Below are 19,067 nucleotides of genomic sequence, written 5' to 3' on the forward strand. Positions count from 1 at the left end.
TAGGGGCAGCAGATTAGGGGTACATAGGGATAACGTAGGTTGCGGCCGTGTGCGGTCGGCAGATTAGGGGTTAAAAATTTTTAATAGAGTGGCGGCTATGTGGGGGGGCCTCAGTTTAGGGGTACATAGGTAGTTTATGGGTGTTAGTGTACTTTAGAGCACAGTAGTTAAGAGCTTTATAAACCGGCGTTAGCCCAGAAAGCTCTTAACTACTGACTTTTTTTTGCGGCTGGAGTTTTGTCGTTAGATTTCTAACGCTCACTTCAGCCACGACTCTAAATACCGGAGTTAGAAAGATCCCATTGAAAAGAAAGGATACGCAATTGACGTAAGGGGAGCTGCGGTATGGAAAAGTCGCGGCTGCAAAGTGAGCGTTAGACCCTTTCCTGACTGACTCTAAATACCAGCGGTAGCCCAAAACCAGCGTTAGGAGCCTCTAACACTGGTTTTGACAGCTAACGCCAAGCTCTAAATCTAGCCGACCATTTGGTAGGATCAGCTGCAATGTGAATCCCTAGGTAGGTTAGATAGTTATCAACCGTACGGAATGGGAAAGAGAATGATCCCTCTCCCTCCGAAGCCACAAAATCTCTCATTTGCCCACATTCACCCTATAACCCGAGAACTCCCCAAACATCTGAATAGCCTCTAATATCTTAGGTATATAGGTTTCAGGGTCCGAGATAAACAACAGCATGTCATCGGCATAAAGGGCTACCTGCCTCTTGTGAGAATGTATTTCGACACCCAGGAAGATGTTTCTCAAGTATAATGCTAGGGGTTTAAGAGCCAGGTTAAATAAGAGTGGGGATAAGGGACATCCCTGTCGGGTGCCTCTATGTAGTGTCACGGGGGGGGGGGGGGGAGTAGTGGTTGTTAATCAATAGGTATGCGACAGGAATGTTATATATTTTTAACAAAGTCAAGGAAACAGCCACCTATACCAAAGTTTCCCATGGTGTGGAAAAGGTGGTTCCATTCTACTCTGTCAAAGGCCTTCTCTGTGTCCAAGGACAGCAGAAAGGCATCCGGTATGTCCTGTTTACTTCCCTCTCTGCCCGCCAGCCAATAGTGGGCGATGGCATGAAGGACCTGTCTAATATAAGTTACAGAGGTGCGTCCCACTGTAAAACCAGTCTGGTACGGGTGCAGTAATATGGGCAATAACAATTTAAGGTGATTGGATAGAAGTTTCATCAGTACCTTATAATCAGCATTAAAGAGAGAAATAGGCCTGTAAGAGTCAGTTAATGTGGGGTCCCTTCTTGATTTATGAATTACCGAGATATTGGCTGCTGAGAAAGTGGCTGAGGGCCGCTGTGAGTGTACAAAGTAGTTATTAAATAAATGAGTCAATGTGGGTGTGATCTGGTCAATAAGCAGATGATAAAATTCCGTAGGAAGCCCATCTGGACCTGGTGCCTTCCCCAAAGCCAGGGATTTTATCGTAAACTGCAAATCCTCCGGTGTTATGGGAGCATGAAGTTTCTCACCCTGGTCAAGGGAGAGCCTAGGCAAAACAACTCTTTTCCAGAAGTTATCTAGAGCTTCCAGATTGAGAGGTTGTGCTGTGTATAGATTTGCATAGAAGTCTGTAAATTCCACCACTATGTCAGCAGTATTATGCGCTAAGGATCCCCCTATCTTAATAACTGGGATACCCCTGTTGGCCTGTTTGATCTTAATTTATGAGGCAAAATATTTGCCCGTTCTATTCCCGTGCCTCAAAAATCTACCCTGTCTCCTATTTTCCTGGTAGATAGTGGATTGAAGAAGAAACATATCCCTCTCCTTCCTCTTTTTAAAATAATCAAGTCTATTTGGTGTAGACAAGGATTATCAATATTTTACATAGGCCCTTGTCAGTTCATCATTGTATTGCTTTTCCCGGCTGTCTTGTAGTTTTTTTTGGTAAGGTAAGATATGATGTCCCCTCTTAATACTGACTTAGCTGTCTCCGAGTAGAGTTCTAGGTTATGTGTGTGTGCCATGTTGTTTGCAAAATCACCCCATTGTCTCACTAGGTACGCCTGGAAGTCCGGGGAGGTTAGTAGATAGGAGGGAAATCTAAATACTCTTTTATTAGAAGGGCTAGGAGTAGGGAATAGTCTCATAGAGATAGGGGCATGGTCCGATATGGTTATGTTGTGTATCTTAGTTTCAGTAATGAGAAATTCTAGTGAAGTAGATGTTAGCATAAGATCTATACAAGAAAGTATGTTGTCCGCTCTAGAGGAGCATGTATAATCCTGTTCTATAGGGTGTTGTCGTCTCCAAATATCTTAATTGCCCAGTGTAGAGTATACAAAGTGTCAAATATTTTCTGTGCATACATGTTAGAAGTGTGGGGTTGTGAGGTTTATTTGGGGCCTCTCTGGGTCTCTGAACCTATCCAGTATCAGATTAGGAGTCATATTATAATCTCCAGAAAGAATAATTCTAGTATCCAGGAAAGGAACTAAGGACTGGGTTAGCTTCCACCAAAAACCTGGGCTACGCTGGTTGTGGCCATAGACATTACATATAGTATACCAGTGGTCATGCCATTTCAGTTTAATTATCACAAATCTGCCATTTGGATATATAATCTTGTCCCCAATCTCACACCTAAAATCTTTGTGCAACAACAAAGCCACACCCCTACTGGAGTTATTATAAAGGGGCACAATGGATTTCAGATATCCAGTTTTTTTTAAGTTTTTTATGTTCACTAGCGTTCAGGTGGGTCTCCTGTAGCAGCATAATGTCTGCACAGGATTTATTAAGATATGTCAGAATCGTTTTTCTTTTGATGGGGGAATTTATTTCTCCAACATTCCAGGATATAATTTTAGCCGACCTGAGAGGATCTTCATCCTTTGGTACTGTTCAGATTTGGTACCATCAATGTACCCCAACAACAGGGTATTACAACGTGCCAGAATATACCTATAAAGAAAAGCATCAGCCAGGAGAAACCTGTTGGTCTGCAGGAGGCCAGAGAGCACCTCTACGACTGTTCAGAAATTCCTGCGCCTCCCTTGGTGTGTCGCAGTGTATGAATGCGGAGATGAGCTGGGTATAGCAACGTGGCCTGCCTATTTTCCTTATGAAGCAAGGTACACAAAAAAATGATTTTCTCTTCTTCAGCACCTCGGCCGAGTAGTCCAGGAACAAGTACAGCTGCTTGTCATCATAAATGAGCATTTGAAGCTTGCGATATGCCCTTTAACAGCTGTATTTTAGATTGGAAGTTCAAATACTTGATCATTACCCCCCTTGGTGAGGCATTCTTTTCAGAAGAGTGGGTCCTGTCTCCTCCAATTCTGTGCGCCCTCTCTGCCTTCACTGGAATAAATTCACCTGGGACTTTCAGGAGGTTAGGAAGGGAATGCTCTGCAAAGTATAACAGCTCAGAAGGACGAACTTTCTCTGGCAGGCCAACCAGCCTGACATTATTCCTGCGAGAACGACTTTCCAAATCATCAATCTTCTGGTGTAGGAAAGTATTTTGCTGAATCAGTTCCTTCAGTTGGGTGGAGGCCAAGTTATGACCATCTTCCAGATCAGATATGCATTGTTCCGCCACTGTCAGTCTGGAGTTAAACTGTTTTACTTTAGTTGTGAGGGAGTTGATGCCTTTTTGCAGGTTATCCAATTTAGCTAGGAGTAAGGTAGTCACTTGCTGCTCCACCGGTTGTGACAGGGCCTCTGTTTGGGCATTATTGTTCACCCCAGTTGGGGAGCTCACTATAGCTTCAGGGGTTCCCTTGGCTCTTGTGGCTTATTCCTGTGCGATGTCCTTTGTGAGTTCAAGAACCTCTCCATTAGTATTTACAAGAATGATAAGGTTTGAAAAACTGAGGGTCAATGACACAGAGCGCCATAGTCACCACAAACTTTCACAGCTCACAGTCTCAAGATATTATAAACAATCTGTCAGGTGTAAATTTTCCATGCTAGGGCTGCACACCACAAATGCTCTTAGTTATGCGACAGTAACGTCTCCAATTAGGCACTTGCTGTTCGTGTTAAATTATTGTAGTCTTCAACTATTGAATAGATACAACACAATTGTAAATGTGAGATCTGTGGTGTAGTTTATCTATGCCTAGATGTATTAGTGCATCTCGGTACATTTGAGCAACTTATCTGCATGGCCTTAAGTTGTCTCCCAGGGCCCACGTGGCAGTCAAGCACTCCAGAAGCTTGCAGCAAAAGCGTCCGTTCTCAGTAAGAGCGACTTAACTGTCGCAGTAGATATTACCCCTGATGACAGGCTTCCCTCCTGCCTCACAACACCTGTCATCTGGGGCCTTGCTGTCTGTGTCTAACACTCTCTCCACAAGAGCAGGCAGGTCTCTGTCTTGCCAAGATGGCGCCCAGGCAGTAGTCTTTTTTACTTTTTTTAAATATATTTATTTTTTATCCCCAAGACTTATACCGTTGGAAAGGTAGCTGCTTAGATGCTTGAGATACCGGCTTCTAAGCAGCATGCCCCCATTTCCCTATATTGTCCATTGTTCATTGTTCATTTTAAATAAAGTGACGTTATCAAGTCATTGCGCGTGACATCACTGCATGAATCGTTAAGCACCTCACTATTCAGGCCAGATCGCCGGCGTGGGAGTAGGTGGGAGCCCCCAGATTGCCCTCAAGGTGGATAAGTGCTAGCGACGGCTCTGAGCCGTCGTCAGCACCTGGCTGGGACAATTTGCGACGGCTCAGAGCCGTCGTTGGCACTCAAAGGGTTAAAGGAAGATCAATAGCATCAGGATTAGTTCTCTTATTGAAAAATTGTCCACATGGGTAGACACACTTTTTCAACAATGTGTACGTTTGAGTAGCACTAAGCATCTATTGCAGTTATTGTAAAAAGAGAGCTGGCAGAAAAACAACATCTGGCTAACAGTCGAAGTTAGAAAATATTTTACTTGGATTTCACCTTGAAAGGTGACGTAGAAAAATCAGAAACATTGTGAATTGACCCCTTAACCAAATTATGGCAAACCTCCTCTCCTTCAGGATCATCCAGTACGAGGAGAGGCGAAAAAACTTAAGCACCTTTTTCAGTAATCAATATAATGAGATGATCAAACTGTATAAAAAAAATAATTGCTGATATTGCAAGCGATAACACGTGGGCAGTTGGTTACAGTCTAAGGGCCACAATAAAATGTGGTACTTCAAACTGCAAAGCATGTGGACATACTATCATGGCATAGAAGGTATAGGATTTGCAACATTGTACTAACTAGTGCACATCTCATCATGTGATCTATTTGGTTAGCTATTAAGAGTATAACCTACAAAATATTAGAATGACAACCATGGATGTTTGTGTAAGAATCAGAGAACATTTCAATGATAGTGCTGAGCATGGATTTATGGAAACAATAACATCAAATTTTGTAGACAAGCGCGACTGCAATGTGTATACTTTTAGATGGCTAGTGATAGACATGGTTAAATTGCCCCTTAGGGGAGGCAATCAAGATGTCTAGGAAGGAAGCATTCTGGATCTTTACTTTAAGAACCAGAACCCCAATTGGTTTTAATGTAAAATCTCACATAATGAATGTGTGAAGCTAACTTGTGATTTCGATATTGAACAAAGTAGTTATTTTTTAATAATATATATTTACTAGTACAGGTTTACACAATAAAAACATGAGGATATGTAAAAGAAAAAGTGAGAGGAGTCAGAAAAAAACAAAAAACATTTTAACAACCTGAAATCATGGTTTTAATATATAATTAATCACAATTAATAGATATCATCATTTCAATGTGTTTATTTGGTTAAACCATTAATGTGAATTAAATTTACCACCCATCAATCAATAACTGTATGGTTTATTTTTACATACTTATTGTGACTATGACTAATATGGTTTCCTTTGAAACCTAAAGGATAAGTTAGATGGGTCTGATTGTTATCTGTTAACAAACCAACGGCTAGATTAGGAGTTTTTGTTGGGAAGGCTTGCGGTGCCAACGAGCATTTTTTCCTCACTGCTCACTTAAGACAACGCTGGTATTACAGGTTTTTCTAAACCCGGCGTTAGCCGCAAAAAAGTGAGAGGAGAGCAAAATTTAGCTCCACATCTCACTTCAATACCAGCGCTGCTTAAGTCAGCGGTAAGATGGCTAAATGTGTTCGTGCACGATTTCCCCACAGGAAACAATTGGGCTGAGCTGGCTGAAAAAAAAACCTAACACCTGCAAAAAAGCAGCGTTCAGCTTCTAACGCAGCTCCATTGTTTCCTATGGGAAAATACATTTTACGTCTACACCTAACACCCTAACATGAACCCCAAGTCTAAACACCCCTAATATTACACTTATTAACCCCTAATCTGTCGCCCCCGACATCGTCGCCACCTGCATTATATTATTAACCCCTAATCTGCCGATCCGGACACCGCCGCCACCTACATTATACCTATGAACCCCTAATTCGCTGCCCCTAACATTGCCGACACCTACATTATATTTATTAACCCCTACTGTGCCGCCCCCAACCTAACTACAATTATTAACCCCTAATCTGCCGCCCCCAACGTCGCCACCACTATAATAAAGTTATTAACCCTTAAACCTAAGTCTAACCCTAACCCTAACACCCCCTCTAATTTAAATATAATTTTAAATAATCTTAATAAAATTACAATTAAATAAATTAATCCTATTTAAAACTAAATACACACCTATAAAATAAACCCTAAACTAGCTACAATATAACTAATAGTTACATATTTATCTATCTTAGGGTTTATTTTTATTTTTTTACAGGCAAGTTTGTATTTATTTTAACTAGGTACAATAGTTATTAACTATTTAATAACTACCTAGCTAAAATAAGTAAAAATTTACCTGTAAAATAAAACCTAACCTAAGTTACAATTACACCTAACACTACACTAAAATTAAATCCCTAAACTAAATACAATTAAATACAATTAAATAAAATAAACTAAAGTAAAAAAACAAACAAACACTAAGTTACAGAAAATAAAAAAATAATTACAATTTTTTAAACTAATTACACCTAATCTAATCCCCCTAATAAAATAAAAAAGCCCCCCAAAATAATAAAAATCCCTATCCTATACTAAATTACAAATAGCCCTTAAAAGGGCTTTTTGCGGGGCATTGACCCAAAGTAATCCGCTCTTTTACCTGTAAAAAAATAAAATAATACCCCCCCCACCAACATTACAACCCACCACCCACACACCCAACCCTACTCTAAAACCCACCCAACCCCCCTTTAATAAAACCTAACACTAACCCCTTGAAGATCACCCTACCTTGAGACGTCTTCACCCAACCGGGCAGAAGTGATCCTCCAGACGGCCAGAAGTCTTCATCCAGACGGCATCTTCTATCTTCAAGGGACGCCATCTTGGATGACGTCATTTAAAGGAACCTTCATTCTTCAGTTGGACTTCGTTTGAAGAGGATGCTGGCTTGAAGATGGACCCGCTCCGGATGGATGAAGTTAGAAGATGCCGCCTGGATGAAGACTTCTGGCCGTCTAGAGGTCCTCTTCTGCCCAGATCGGATGAAGACTTCTGGCCGTCTGGAGGATTACTTCTGCCCGGTTGGGTGAAGACGTCTCAAGGTAGGGTGATCTTCAAGGGGGTAGTGTTAGGTTTTATTAAGGTGGTATTGGGCGGGTTTTATAGTAGGGTTGGGTGTTTTAATGTTGGGGGGGGTATTGTATTTTTTTTTCAGGTAAAAGAGCTGATTACTTTGGGGCAATGCCCCGCAAAAGGCCCTTTTAAGGGCTATTTGTAATTTAGTATAGGGTAAAGATTTTTTTTATTTTGGGGGGCTTTTTTATTTTATTAGGGGGATTAGATTAGGTGTAATTAGTTGAAAATTCTTGTAATTATTTTCTGTAATTTAGTGTTTTGTTTTTTTCATACTTTAGTTTATTTAATTGTAATTAATTGTAGTTAGTTTAGGTAATTAATTTAATTATAGTGTAGTGTTAGGTGTAATTGTAACTTAGGTTAGGGTTTATTTTACAGGTAAATTTGTATTTATTTTAGCTAGGTAGTTATTAAATAGTTATTAACTATTTAATAACTATTGTACCTAGTTAAAATAAATACAAAAATTGCCTGTAAAATAAAAATATACCCTAAAATAGCTACAATGTAACTAATAGTTATATTGTAGCTATCTTAAGGTTTATTTTATAGGTAAGTATTTAGTTTTAAATAGGAATAATTTATTTAATTGTAGTAATTTTATTTTGTTTTATTTAAATAATATTTAAGTTAGGGGGGGGTTAGGTTTAGGGTTAGACTTTGGTTTAGGGGTTAATACATTTAATATAGTGGCGGCGACGTTGGGGCGGCAGATTAGAGGTTAATAAATGTAGGTAGGTGTTGGCGACGTTGGGGGCGTCAGATTAAGGGTTAATAAATGTAGGTAGGTGTCGGCGATGTTAGGGACGGCAGATTAGGGGTTAATAAAATTTAACTAGTGTTTGCGGCGGTTTAGGGGTTAATATATTTATTTAAGTGGCAACGATGTCCGATCTGCAGATTAGGAGTTAAAAACTTTATTTAAGTGTTTGCGATGTGGGGGGGGGGGGGGCGCCTCGGTTTAGGGGTTAATAGGTAGTTTATGGGTGTTAGTGTACTTTTTAGCACTTTAGTTAAGAGTTTTATGTTACGGCGTTAGCCCATAAAACTCTTAACTACTGACTTTTAAATGCGGTAGGAGTCTTGACAGGAGAGGGTATACCGCTCACTTTTCCCAAGACTCTTAACACCGGCGTTAGGCAAATCCCATTGAAAAGATAGGATACGCAATTGACATAAGTGGATTTGCGGTATGTTCGAGTTGCCAGACTCGTAATACCAGCGGGCGTTAAAAAGCTGCTTTTTAATGCTAACGCAAGACTCGCAATCTAGGCACAAGGGTTTTGTTGATAGAATTTAGAGAACACTAAGCATAATGATTTTTGGGTCTATTATGAAGGCATGAATCGAAAGACGTCAGGTGTTAAAACCTTTTGTTCCGATACCTTTCCCTTGACCCTACCCTAGTCATGCACCAAACAAGAATGCATGGCCCACAGATATGTCCTGTCCACACTTACACATAAGGTGTAAAAAAAAGCTAATAAAGCTATTATTTTCTATGGAAGCCATTAAGTAATAATAGTGACATAATGCCTATCCTTAAAATGTCACAAACTTCGCAAGAATCATTTTCATTAGTTACCTTTACACCTAGAGTATAATCTTTACACATATGCAATACAAAAATATAAAATAAATTATTTTCTGCATTGAGATTATACTGGTTATTACATTATAGTTAACTTCACATAAGATTACATTCTAAGACAGGAAGTCCTCTGTTCCACCTTGTTTACTCTGAAGCAGTCGGGCCGTCGGCTGAAGGAATAACCACAGGAACTTTTCATGCTGGTCCAAGGTACTGTCTCACTCCTCTCTGTGTGCAGTAACAACAATAATGTATACTGTGATGTCACTTCCTGTTCTCACAGGGTCACTAACTAAATATTCTGCAAAATTGTGTTAATCAAGAAGCTCAACTCACCGGAACAGACCAACATCTAATTGGACCACTAGGTAAAATTGTCATCCCTTGTGTTCCTAGGCCCCTTCTCCTGCTCATTTCAGATTCCAGTTACAAATGATTCTGCTTCATATCTCAACACTTTTTTTTGTCATTTCATGTATTGCCAACAGCATTACTATCCCAAAGCCTTTCCACGCCTGTCTCACATGGGCCTTGGTTTTATAGGATTTCCTCAGGCACCTTCAAGGCAGCAAACCACAAGCTTTTCCATGAAGCACTACAGATTGGTTGGACATTCTCAAATAAAAGCTTTGGTTGCAAAATAATTGACTGTGTTTTGCACTTTCAGAAATATATTTTTTTTGCTAGCATTATTAGAGGTGTTTTCTTATTTATGTACCCAGTTTCTTTTATAGCTCTCTCTCATTGGTGAATTGGTTTTAAAGGGACATTCCAGACAAAATTGGAATCCATATGGATGCATTTCAGTTTTAAAATGCCAATACATATATATTGCAAATATGTTACTATTAAAATATATAATTGATCTATGTGCGTTTAAATTTTGAGCAGATAAAGGGACAGTATACTGTAAAATTGATTTTCCCTTAATGTAATTTCAATGACGTGTTATAGCTGCTGCAAAGTAAAAAAAGGTATGAGAAATTGTATTTTTAGATTTATTTGTGTATATGAATTAGCTGGTTTTGCGCTTTTAAACAGCCTATTGAAATGGGTTGCGCTTGCAGGTAATATCAGATCTTTTTATGTTATCACTTTGTGTACACACACTTGCTTCCTTATATTATATCCGTTTGTAAACCAAACCCCAATACATAGAGAGAACACTGGAAAATTAACATTTTATTACTTAAAGGGACAGTGAACTCAAATGTTTTCTTTCGTGATTCAGATAGAGCATGCAATTTTAGGCAACTTTCTAATTTACTACCATTATCAAATTTTCTTCATTCTCTTGGTATCTTTATTTGAAAAACTAGAATGTAAATTTAGATGATGGCCCATTTTTGGTGAAAAACCTGGGTTGTTCTTGCTGATTGGTGGATAAATTCACCCACCAATAAACAAGTGCTGTCCAGTGTTCTGAACCAAAACGGTCTGTCCTCTTAGCTTTTTCAAATAAAGATAGCAAGTGAACAAAGAAAAAGTAATAGTAGTAAATTAGAAAGTTGTTTAAAATTGCATGCTCTATCTGAATCACGAAAGAAAAAAAATTTGGGTTCAGTGTCCCTTTAACTATTCTACACCCTACTAGGAGTGTAATTTCCTCTGCTAGCTGTGTTTAATTAGGCATGTCAATAGCCTAGACTCCAGTATAGAAACTTTCAGTGTAGGTCTGGATTCCACAGGCTAAATCAGCTATTTCAAATGCCAAAATAAGGGTAAACGAGCTACTTGTAAACAATTTAATACATTCCAGCAGTTAAAATGGATCATTGAGAACAATTTAAAGGGGAACATTTTTTGGGTAAACTGTCCCTTTAAGTATGAGTGAAGTAAAGAGGAATTTCCTACCATAATAGTAAATTATTTTAATGTACTGAAGTGAATATAGTACATGTTTTAGAACTTTTCCATACACTCTAGGTTGTTATTTGGCTTTATTATGCAAGTCCATGAACTGTGTGGAACCCGGTACTACTGCAGGAGCTCCAAAATGGTCCATGGAAGTGTTACTGTGTTCTTGTCCATCATTCTGGAAGCAGGTCTGATTTTATTGGTGAATTCTTCTGTACTAAATAAACAAATATAATCTATAATTTGTCCATGGCTTTTTTTTCTGCTTTTCTGCATTGTTTACTTTTGAATAATTATTTACACTACAACTTCCTTTTCCAAGTCCACTGCTATTGTCAGAAACTTCTGATTACATCTGTACTTAAAGGGACAGTGAACCCAGATTTTTTCTTCCGTGATTCAGACAGAGAATGCAATTTTAAGCAACTTTCTAATGTACTCCTATTATCACATTTTCTACATTCTCTTAGTATCTTTATTTGAAATGCAAGAATGTAAGTTTAGATGACGGCCCATTTTTGGTGAACAACCTTGGTTGTTCTTGCTGATTGGTGGATAAATAAATCCACCAATGAACAAGTGCTTTCCAGGGTTCTGAACCAAACAAATAGCTTAGATGCCTTTTTCAAATAAAGGTAGCAAGAGAACAAAGAAAAATTAATAGGAGTAAATTAGAAAGTTACTTAAATGGACATTATACACTCATTTTTTTCTTTTCTTTGCATAAATGTTTTGTAGATGATCCATGTATATAGCCCATAAAGTTTTTATTTTTTGAAAATAGTTTTACTTATTTTTAAATAACATTGCTCTGATTTTCAGACTCCTAACCAAGCCCCAAAGTTTTATGATAATACCGCTTGAATTCAGATTAGATTGATGACACTACTCATGAATGTACTATTTGGGTCAATTACTGTTCTGTATTAAGGTCACTGGCCTTACTATCTTATAATAGAATGTGGTTAGGTGCTATATATCAACAAAGATTCATTACAGATTGGTTAGCTATAGAAACTAACCGAAAAAAGATACCTTATAAGCACTCAAAGGACCCCTAATTTGTTGGAGTTTGAAAAAAAGAATCAGACCAATTAAAACATAAAACTTTATTAGAACGTATTAAAACCTGGGTATGTTAAAACTAAAATGCTGGACTAGAATTTCCATTAAAAAAACTGGATATCGTACACTAGAACCTGTTATATTAATCCACCTGCTATCAATGGCCAATATAAGGTTACGGGTTTATGTGTGTTATACTAGAAAATATGGAATAGGGTCAAAAGGTGTATAGTGGTATTAATAAATGATCTAAGCAATACTAGATTGAACTAGTATTTAGTATATAATTAATTGCTGGGGAAATTATAACTTCTAGAGAGTATTGATGTTAAACACATAGGTAAAGTAGTGTAAATAGAACAGGTGTATATGGAAATTCCACCTAAATTATTGAATATAATGTGTTAATCCTATTTTATTATCAGGAGTTAACAACTAGTGGTAGAAAAACTAATATTCGCCTGTAACTATTATATAGGAGAATCTACTAGATAAATAAATTCCTAGAGGTAGTGATTTAACAAGCTGGACCTTAATAACGATCCCTAGTTGTAAAAGTAATATCTACTATCCCTATACAAGGGATTGAGTAAGAGATTGGTGTAACTAGCGTCTGCTTATAAACACATAGGTAAACTAACTGTACTTAGGACAGTCCCTTAGATACTTGAACCTAAATGATCGTTATATTCCATATATCAACCTGTCTAAGTGACTGTGCTATAAGTAGTAGTATTGACAGAATTGATGTATTAAATAATGTATAACATATCAATGTATATACATTGATGTCATAAAGGGTTAATATTGACACGTTTACCTTGGTTAAGTAGTAGATATAACTTAACAGTAATGTTAATACTATAATTCAGCTCATGATTCCAACAAATTCAAATTAAATAAATAACCTTGGTTGTATAGTATAAGGATAAACAAGGGTAGTTGTCTGTAATGCTTGATGTTAACTTGCCAAACAATATGATGCTTGGATTTGCTCACACTTAAGCCCAAATTTCAGTATCTAGTTTGAAAGGACACAAAAAGTGTAACGAAGTGTTTGTATTACACTATATTGGCTCGCATTGAGCCTTTAGTCTAAGTCCTATAAAATAAATTAGACAGCCAGTAGCTTGTTAGATTGAGAACATTATATTAACATCCTATCAGCGTTCATGTGATATGGAACGCTGCCAGCGGTAACACGCATTGATACTAAGTCTCAGTTTCTGCTTTATGAAGTCTCAAATATACTATAAATTATTGTAGTTACTGTGTCACCAGTTAAGCGTCTAGATCAAGGTTGACAACAGGTTCTAGTTAAATTATTGTTGCCAGCGAGTGAAAGTTTAAAAACTGTAACGAGCTCCCATTAGCTCCCCCTCCTAATGGGAGCTCGTTACAATTTTTAAACTTTCACTCGCTGGCAACAATAATTTAACTAGAACCTGTTGTCAACCTTGATCTAGACGCTTAACTGGTGACACAGTAACTACAATAATTTATAGTATATTTGAGACTGCATGAAGCAGCTAATATAGGAGCCTGTGCCTCTGGGTACTCACACGGAGCAGCGAAGCGTCTCTTAAGTGGCTATGTTCCGCATTACATTAACGCTGTTAGTATATAAAATTATTTGAACACGCTGGTAATTTAAAAGATAAGAAGTTTTCGGTTGACATAATAATCAGAATTATCCATAACTGATTTGAGGCTGCAACAAAGCGGCTAATAAAATATTAAGTGTCCTCCGAAACTGAGACTTAGTATCAATGCGTGTTACCGCTGGCAGCGTTCCATATCACATGAACGCTGACAGGATGTTAATATAATGTTCTTAATCTAACAAGCTACTGGCTGTCTAATTTATTTTATAGGACTTAGACTAAAGGCTCAATGCGAGCCAATATACAGGGAGTGCAGAATTATTAGGCAAGTTGTATTTTTGAGGATTCATTTTATTATTGAACAACAACCATGTTCTCAATGAACCCAAAAAATTCATTAATATCAAAGCTGAATATTTTTGGAAGTAGTTTTTAGTTTGTTTTTAGTTTTAGCTATTTTAGGGGGATATCTGTGTGTGCAGGTGACTATTACTGTGCATAATTATTAGGCAACTTAACAAAAAACAAATATATACCCATTTCAATTATTTATTTTTACCAGTGAAACCAATATAACATCTCAACATTCACAAATATACATTTCTGACATTCAAAAACAAAACAAAAACAAATCAGTGACCAATATAGCCACCTTTCTTTGCAAGGACACTCAAAAGCCTGCCATCCATGGATTATGTCAGTGTTTTGATCTGTTCACCATCAACATTGCGTGCAGCAGCAACCACAGCCTCCCAGACACTGTTCAGAGAGGTGTACTGTTTTCCCTCCTTGTAAATCTCACATTTGATGATGGACCACAGGTTCTCAATGGGGTTCAGATCAGGTGAACAAGGAGGCCATGTCATTAGATTTTCTTCTTTTATACCCTTTCTTGCCAGCCACGCTGTGGAGTACTTGGACGCGTGTGATGGAGCATTGTCCTGCATGAAAATCATGTTTTTCTTGAAGGATGCAGACTTCTTCCTGTACCACTGCTTGAAGAAGGTGTCTTCCAGAAACTGGCAGAAGGACTGGGAGTTGAGCTTGACTCCATCCTCAACCCGAAAAGGCCCCACAAGCTCATCTTTGATGATACCAGCCCAAACCAGTACTCCACCTCCACCTTGCTGGCGTCTGAGTCGGACTGGAGCTCTCTGCCCTTTACCAATCCAGCCACAGGCCCATCCATCTGGCCCATCAAGACTCACTCTCATTTCATTAGTCCATAAAACCTTAGAAAAATCAGTCTTGAGATATTTCTTGGCCCAGTCTTGACGTTTCAGCTTGTGTGTCTTGTTCAGTGGTGGTCGTCTTTCAGCCTTTCTTACCTTGGCCATGTCTCTGAGTATTGCACACCTTGTGCTTTTGGGCAGTCCAGTGATGTTGCAGCTCTGAAATATGGCCAAACTGGTGGCAAGTGGCATCTTGGCAGCTGCACGCTTGACTTTTCTCAGTTCATGGGCAGTTATTTTGCGCCTTGGTTTTTCCACACGCTTCTTGCGACCCTGTTGACTATTTTGAATGAAACGCTTGATTGTTCGATGATCACGCTTCAGAAGCTTTGCAATTTTAAGAGTGCTGCATCCAACTGCAAGATATCTCACTATTTTTTACTTTTCTGAGCCTGTCAAGTCCTTCTTTTGACCCATTTTGCCAAAGGAAAGGAAGTTGCCTAACAATTATGCACACCTGATATAGGGTGTTGATGTCATTAGACCACACCCCTTCTCATTACAGAGATGCACATCACCTAATATGCTTAATTGGTAGTAGGCTTTCGAACCTATACAGCTTGGAGTAAGACAACATGCATAAAGAGGATGATGTGGTCAAAATACTAATTTGCCTAATAATTCTGCACTCCCTGTAGTGTAATACAAACACTTCGTTACACTTTTTGTGTCCTTTCAAATTAGATACTGAAATTTGGGCTTACGTGTGAGCAAATCCAAGCATCATATTGTTTGGCAAGTTAACATCAAGCATTACAGACAACTACCCTTGTTTATCCTTATACTATACAACCAAGGTTATTTATTTAATTTGAATTTGTTGGAATCATGAGCTGAATTATAGTATTAACATTACTGTTAAGTTATATCTACTACTTAACCAAGGTAAACGTGTCAATATTAACCCTTTATGACATCAATGTATATACATTGATATGTTATACATTATTTAATACATCAATTCTGTCAATACTACTACTTATAGCACAGTCACTTAGACAGGTTGATATATGGAATATAACGATCATTTAGGTTCAAGTATCTAAGGGACTGTCCTAAGTACAGTTAGTTTACCTATGTGTTTATAAGCAGACGCTAGTTACACCAATCTCTTACTCAATCCCTTGTATAGGGATAGTAGATATTACTTTTACAACTAGGGATCGTTTTTAAGGTCCAGCTTGTTAAATCACTACCTCTAGGAATTTATTTATCTAGTAGATTCTCCTATATAATAGTTACAGGCGAATATTAGTTTTTCTACCACTAGTTGTTAACTCCTGATAATAAAATAGGATTAACACATTATATTCAATAATTTAGGTGGAATTTCCATATACACCTGTTCTATTTACACTACTTTACCTATGTGTTTAACATCAATACTCTCTAGAAGTTATAATTTCCCCAGCAATTAATTATATACTAAATACTAGTTCAATCTAGTATTGCTTAGATCATTTATTAATACCACTATACACCTTTTGACCCTATTCCATATTTTCTAGTATAACACACTTAAGCCAGTAACCTTATATTGGCCATTGATAGCAGGTGGATTAATATAACAGGTTCTAGTGTACGATATCCAGTTTTCTTACTGGAAATTCTAGTCCAGCATTTTAGTTTTAACATACCCAGGTTTTAATACGTTCTAATAAAGTTTTATGTTTTAATTGGTGTGATTCTTTTTTTCAAACTCCAACAAATTAGGGGTCCTTTTTATCTTTTTTCGGTTAGTTTCTATAGCTAACCAATCTGTAATGAATTTTATGATAATACCGTCAGCTACCTTCTCCAGCTTGCTCCTGTTTGTGTAAAGGCTCTTTTCATATGCAAAAGAAGGGGGAGGGGGGTCTTATATTCCACTTGCAGTGGGCTTTCCTTACCTTTTCAACAGAGCTAGACTGAGAGCTTCTAAGTAAGTTTTTAAACTATTTTATACTGGATTTTTATATCAGTATCTGTGCATCTTATTCTTTATAATAGTGTCTATTACATGCAGTTATATGAAAATGAGTGTATACTGTCCCTGCATGCTCTATCTGAATCATGAAAGCAAAAATTTGGGTTCGGTGTTTTTAAGCAACTTTCTAATTTACTCCTATCAATTTTTCTTCATTCTCTTGCTATCTTTATTTGAAAAAGAAGCACTTGTTTATTGGTGCTGTCTAATCAGCAAGGACAACCCAGGTTGTTCACCAAAAATTGGCCAGCAACAAAACTTACATTCTTGCTTTTCAAATAAAGATACCAAGAGAATGAAGGAAATTTGATAGGAGTAAATGAGAAAGTTGCATGCTCTATCTGAATCACAAAAGAAAAAAATTGGGTTCAGTGTCCCTTTAAAAAGGGACAGTCTAGTCTAAATAAAAAAACTTTCATGATTCTTATATGGCATGCTATTTAAACAACTTTCCAAATTACTTTTATGATCAAATTTGGTTTGTTCTCTTGTTATTCTTTTATTTTTTAAAGCTAAAATCCTTGAATGAAGCCTCTTATCTCAGTGCAGTTAACATGTGCCATATAGATAAGATAGTACTCCCTCCCATGGAGTTACCTATGAGTCAGCTCTGATTGGCTAAAATGCAAGTCTGTCAAAAGAACTAAATAAGGGGGCAAACTTTAAAGCCTTAGACACAAGGTAATCCAAGAGGTAAAAAGTATATCAATATACCCGTGTTAGTTATGCAAAACTGGGGAATGGGTAGTAAAAGGGATTATCTATTTTTTTAAACAATAACAATTATTGAGTAGACTGTCCCTTTAACCCTGATGTTTAGTTGTCTAAATGCATAATTTTCCCTTTGTAAAAGTAATCTATAATCTTTAAAAATGTTTTTATTTTAATGTAATTTATTTTTATTAGATTTATCCTACTATAATAGGCACCCAGACTTGTTTATATAGTGACGATCACTAAAGACATAATGGGCAACATTACATTATAGCAACGCTTATGTATAGATGATGCCTCAAATAAAGTTATATTATAATCACTATTTTAGTTCAAAATGACAGATGTTAATCTAATTCCACTGTGTATAATAAAATCAACAAATAAACATTATCAGTAATAAAACATGGTGTTCCAGGTATTGCTAATGGGACATAGTATGGGGCTGTGCTATAAGAATCCCCTCATAAACGGTTTTTATTTTCAGCTACAATAAGATAAATATCTTCCCCAAACAACACCCATATTAAGTATTTTGATAGTCTATTAATGTAGTTAGTGTACAAAATCACAATGAACAAGTTACTCACTGAAAGTATTGCACCAGCAAATTAATATGTAGAATACTGCTTTAGAAATAATTAAATGACTGAAGTATGCAAATACATAATAAAACAGTTTGGAACAGTAGATACAGCTGCTTATCTAGGTTTTACTAATACATTTTATATGATCACGTGTAATAAACTAAGCCATAAACTAAACTACCTATGCTTATGATTGCTAGAGCATTTGCAAAAGGGTAAACTCACTGCAGAGTCGATTAATAAATGTAAACACTTGACTGCAGCTGTTACCAGTAAAAGTCATTTTCAACTAAGCATTCACGTTTTCTGCCCTCTCTGCTTGTTCCTACACGTTTACCTTAAAAAGAAGAATCTTCTGACCCGTACTTTTCATGCCACACTCAATAATCTCACCCTCATCTTGTAGGCAGCTATCAATCTTGTGATTATCTCCATTTCTGCCACCTGAGGGTAAACGTTAGGCTATTCAAGCCTCACTTCCTGTCTTGTTGTTTCATGTTCCCTACAGGAAAAAAAAACCACAATACAAAGGTGCAAGGAAAGGTGAGCTTTTTTTAATTAATTTTTAAAATAGGATATTTTAAACGACAGCGAAAATATATATTTTTTTCTTCATGAAAAATGGCTGTTTACAAAACTGCTTTAGTTTGCAGTAGTACACCCTACCTCAATTCCACAAATATTTACCTAGCTATTACGTTCTATGGGAGATGCTCAGCCCCTATAGTCAGGTTAGAGTCATCATCATGTGTCTATTCTGCAGCATTGCAGTTGAGTTTGGACATTTTTAAACTCACTGCTTGTCATACAA

The 19,067-nt window shown here is 37.3% G+C and overlaps 1 long non-coding RNA gene across 1 annotated transcript in view; it reads right to left on the reverse strand.

The window, feature by feature from the left end:
* Positions 1 to 18,755, reverse strand: part of LOC128642022 (uncharacterized) — a 163,651-nt gene extending 144,896 nt beyond the window's left edge. The window contains exon 1 of the long non-coding RNA XR_008399612.1: positions 18,594 to 18,755. This is a non-coding gene — a long non-coding RNA (uncharacterized LOC128642022). The remainder of the gene's footprint in view (positions 1 to 18,593) is intronic.
* Between the last annotated feature and the right edge of the window lie 312 nt (positions 18,756 to 19,067).

Source organism: Bombina bombina, chromosome 1, assembly GCF_027579735.1.
Source record: "Bombina bombina isolate aBomBom1 chromosome 1, aBomBom1.pri, whole genome shotgun sequence".
In the NCBI taxonomy this organism is placed as follows: domain Eukaryota; kingdom Metazoa; phylum Chordata; class Amphibia; order Anura; family Bombinatoridae; genus Bombina; species Bombina bombina.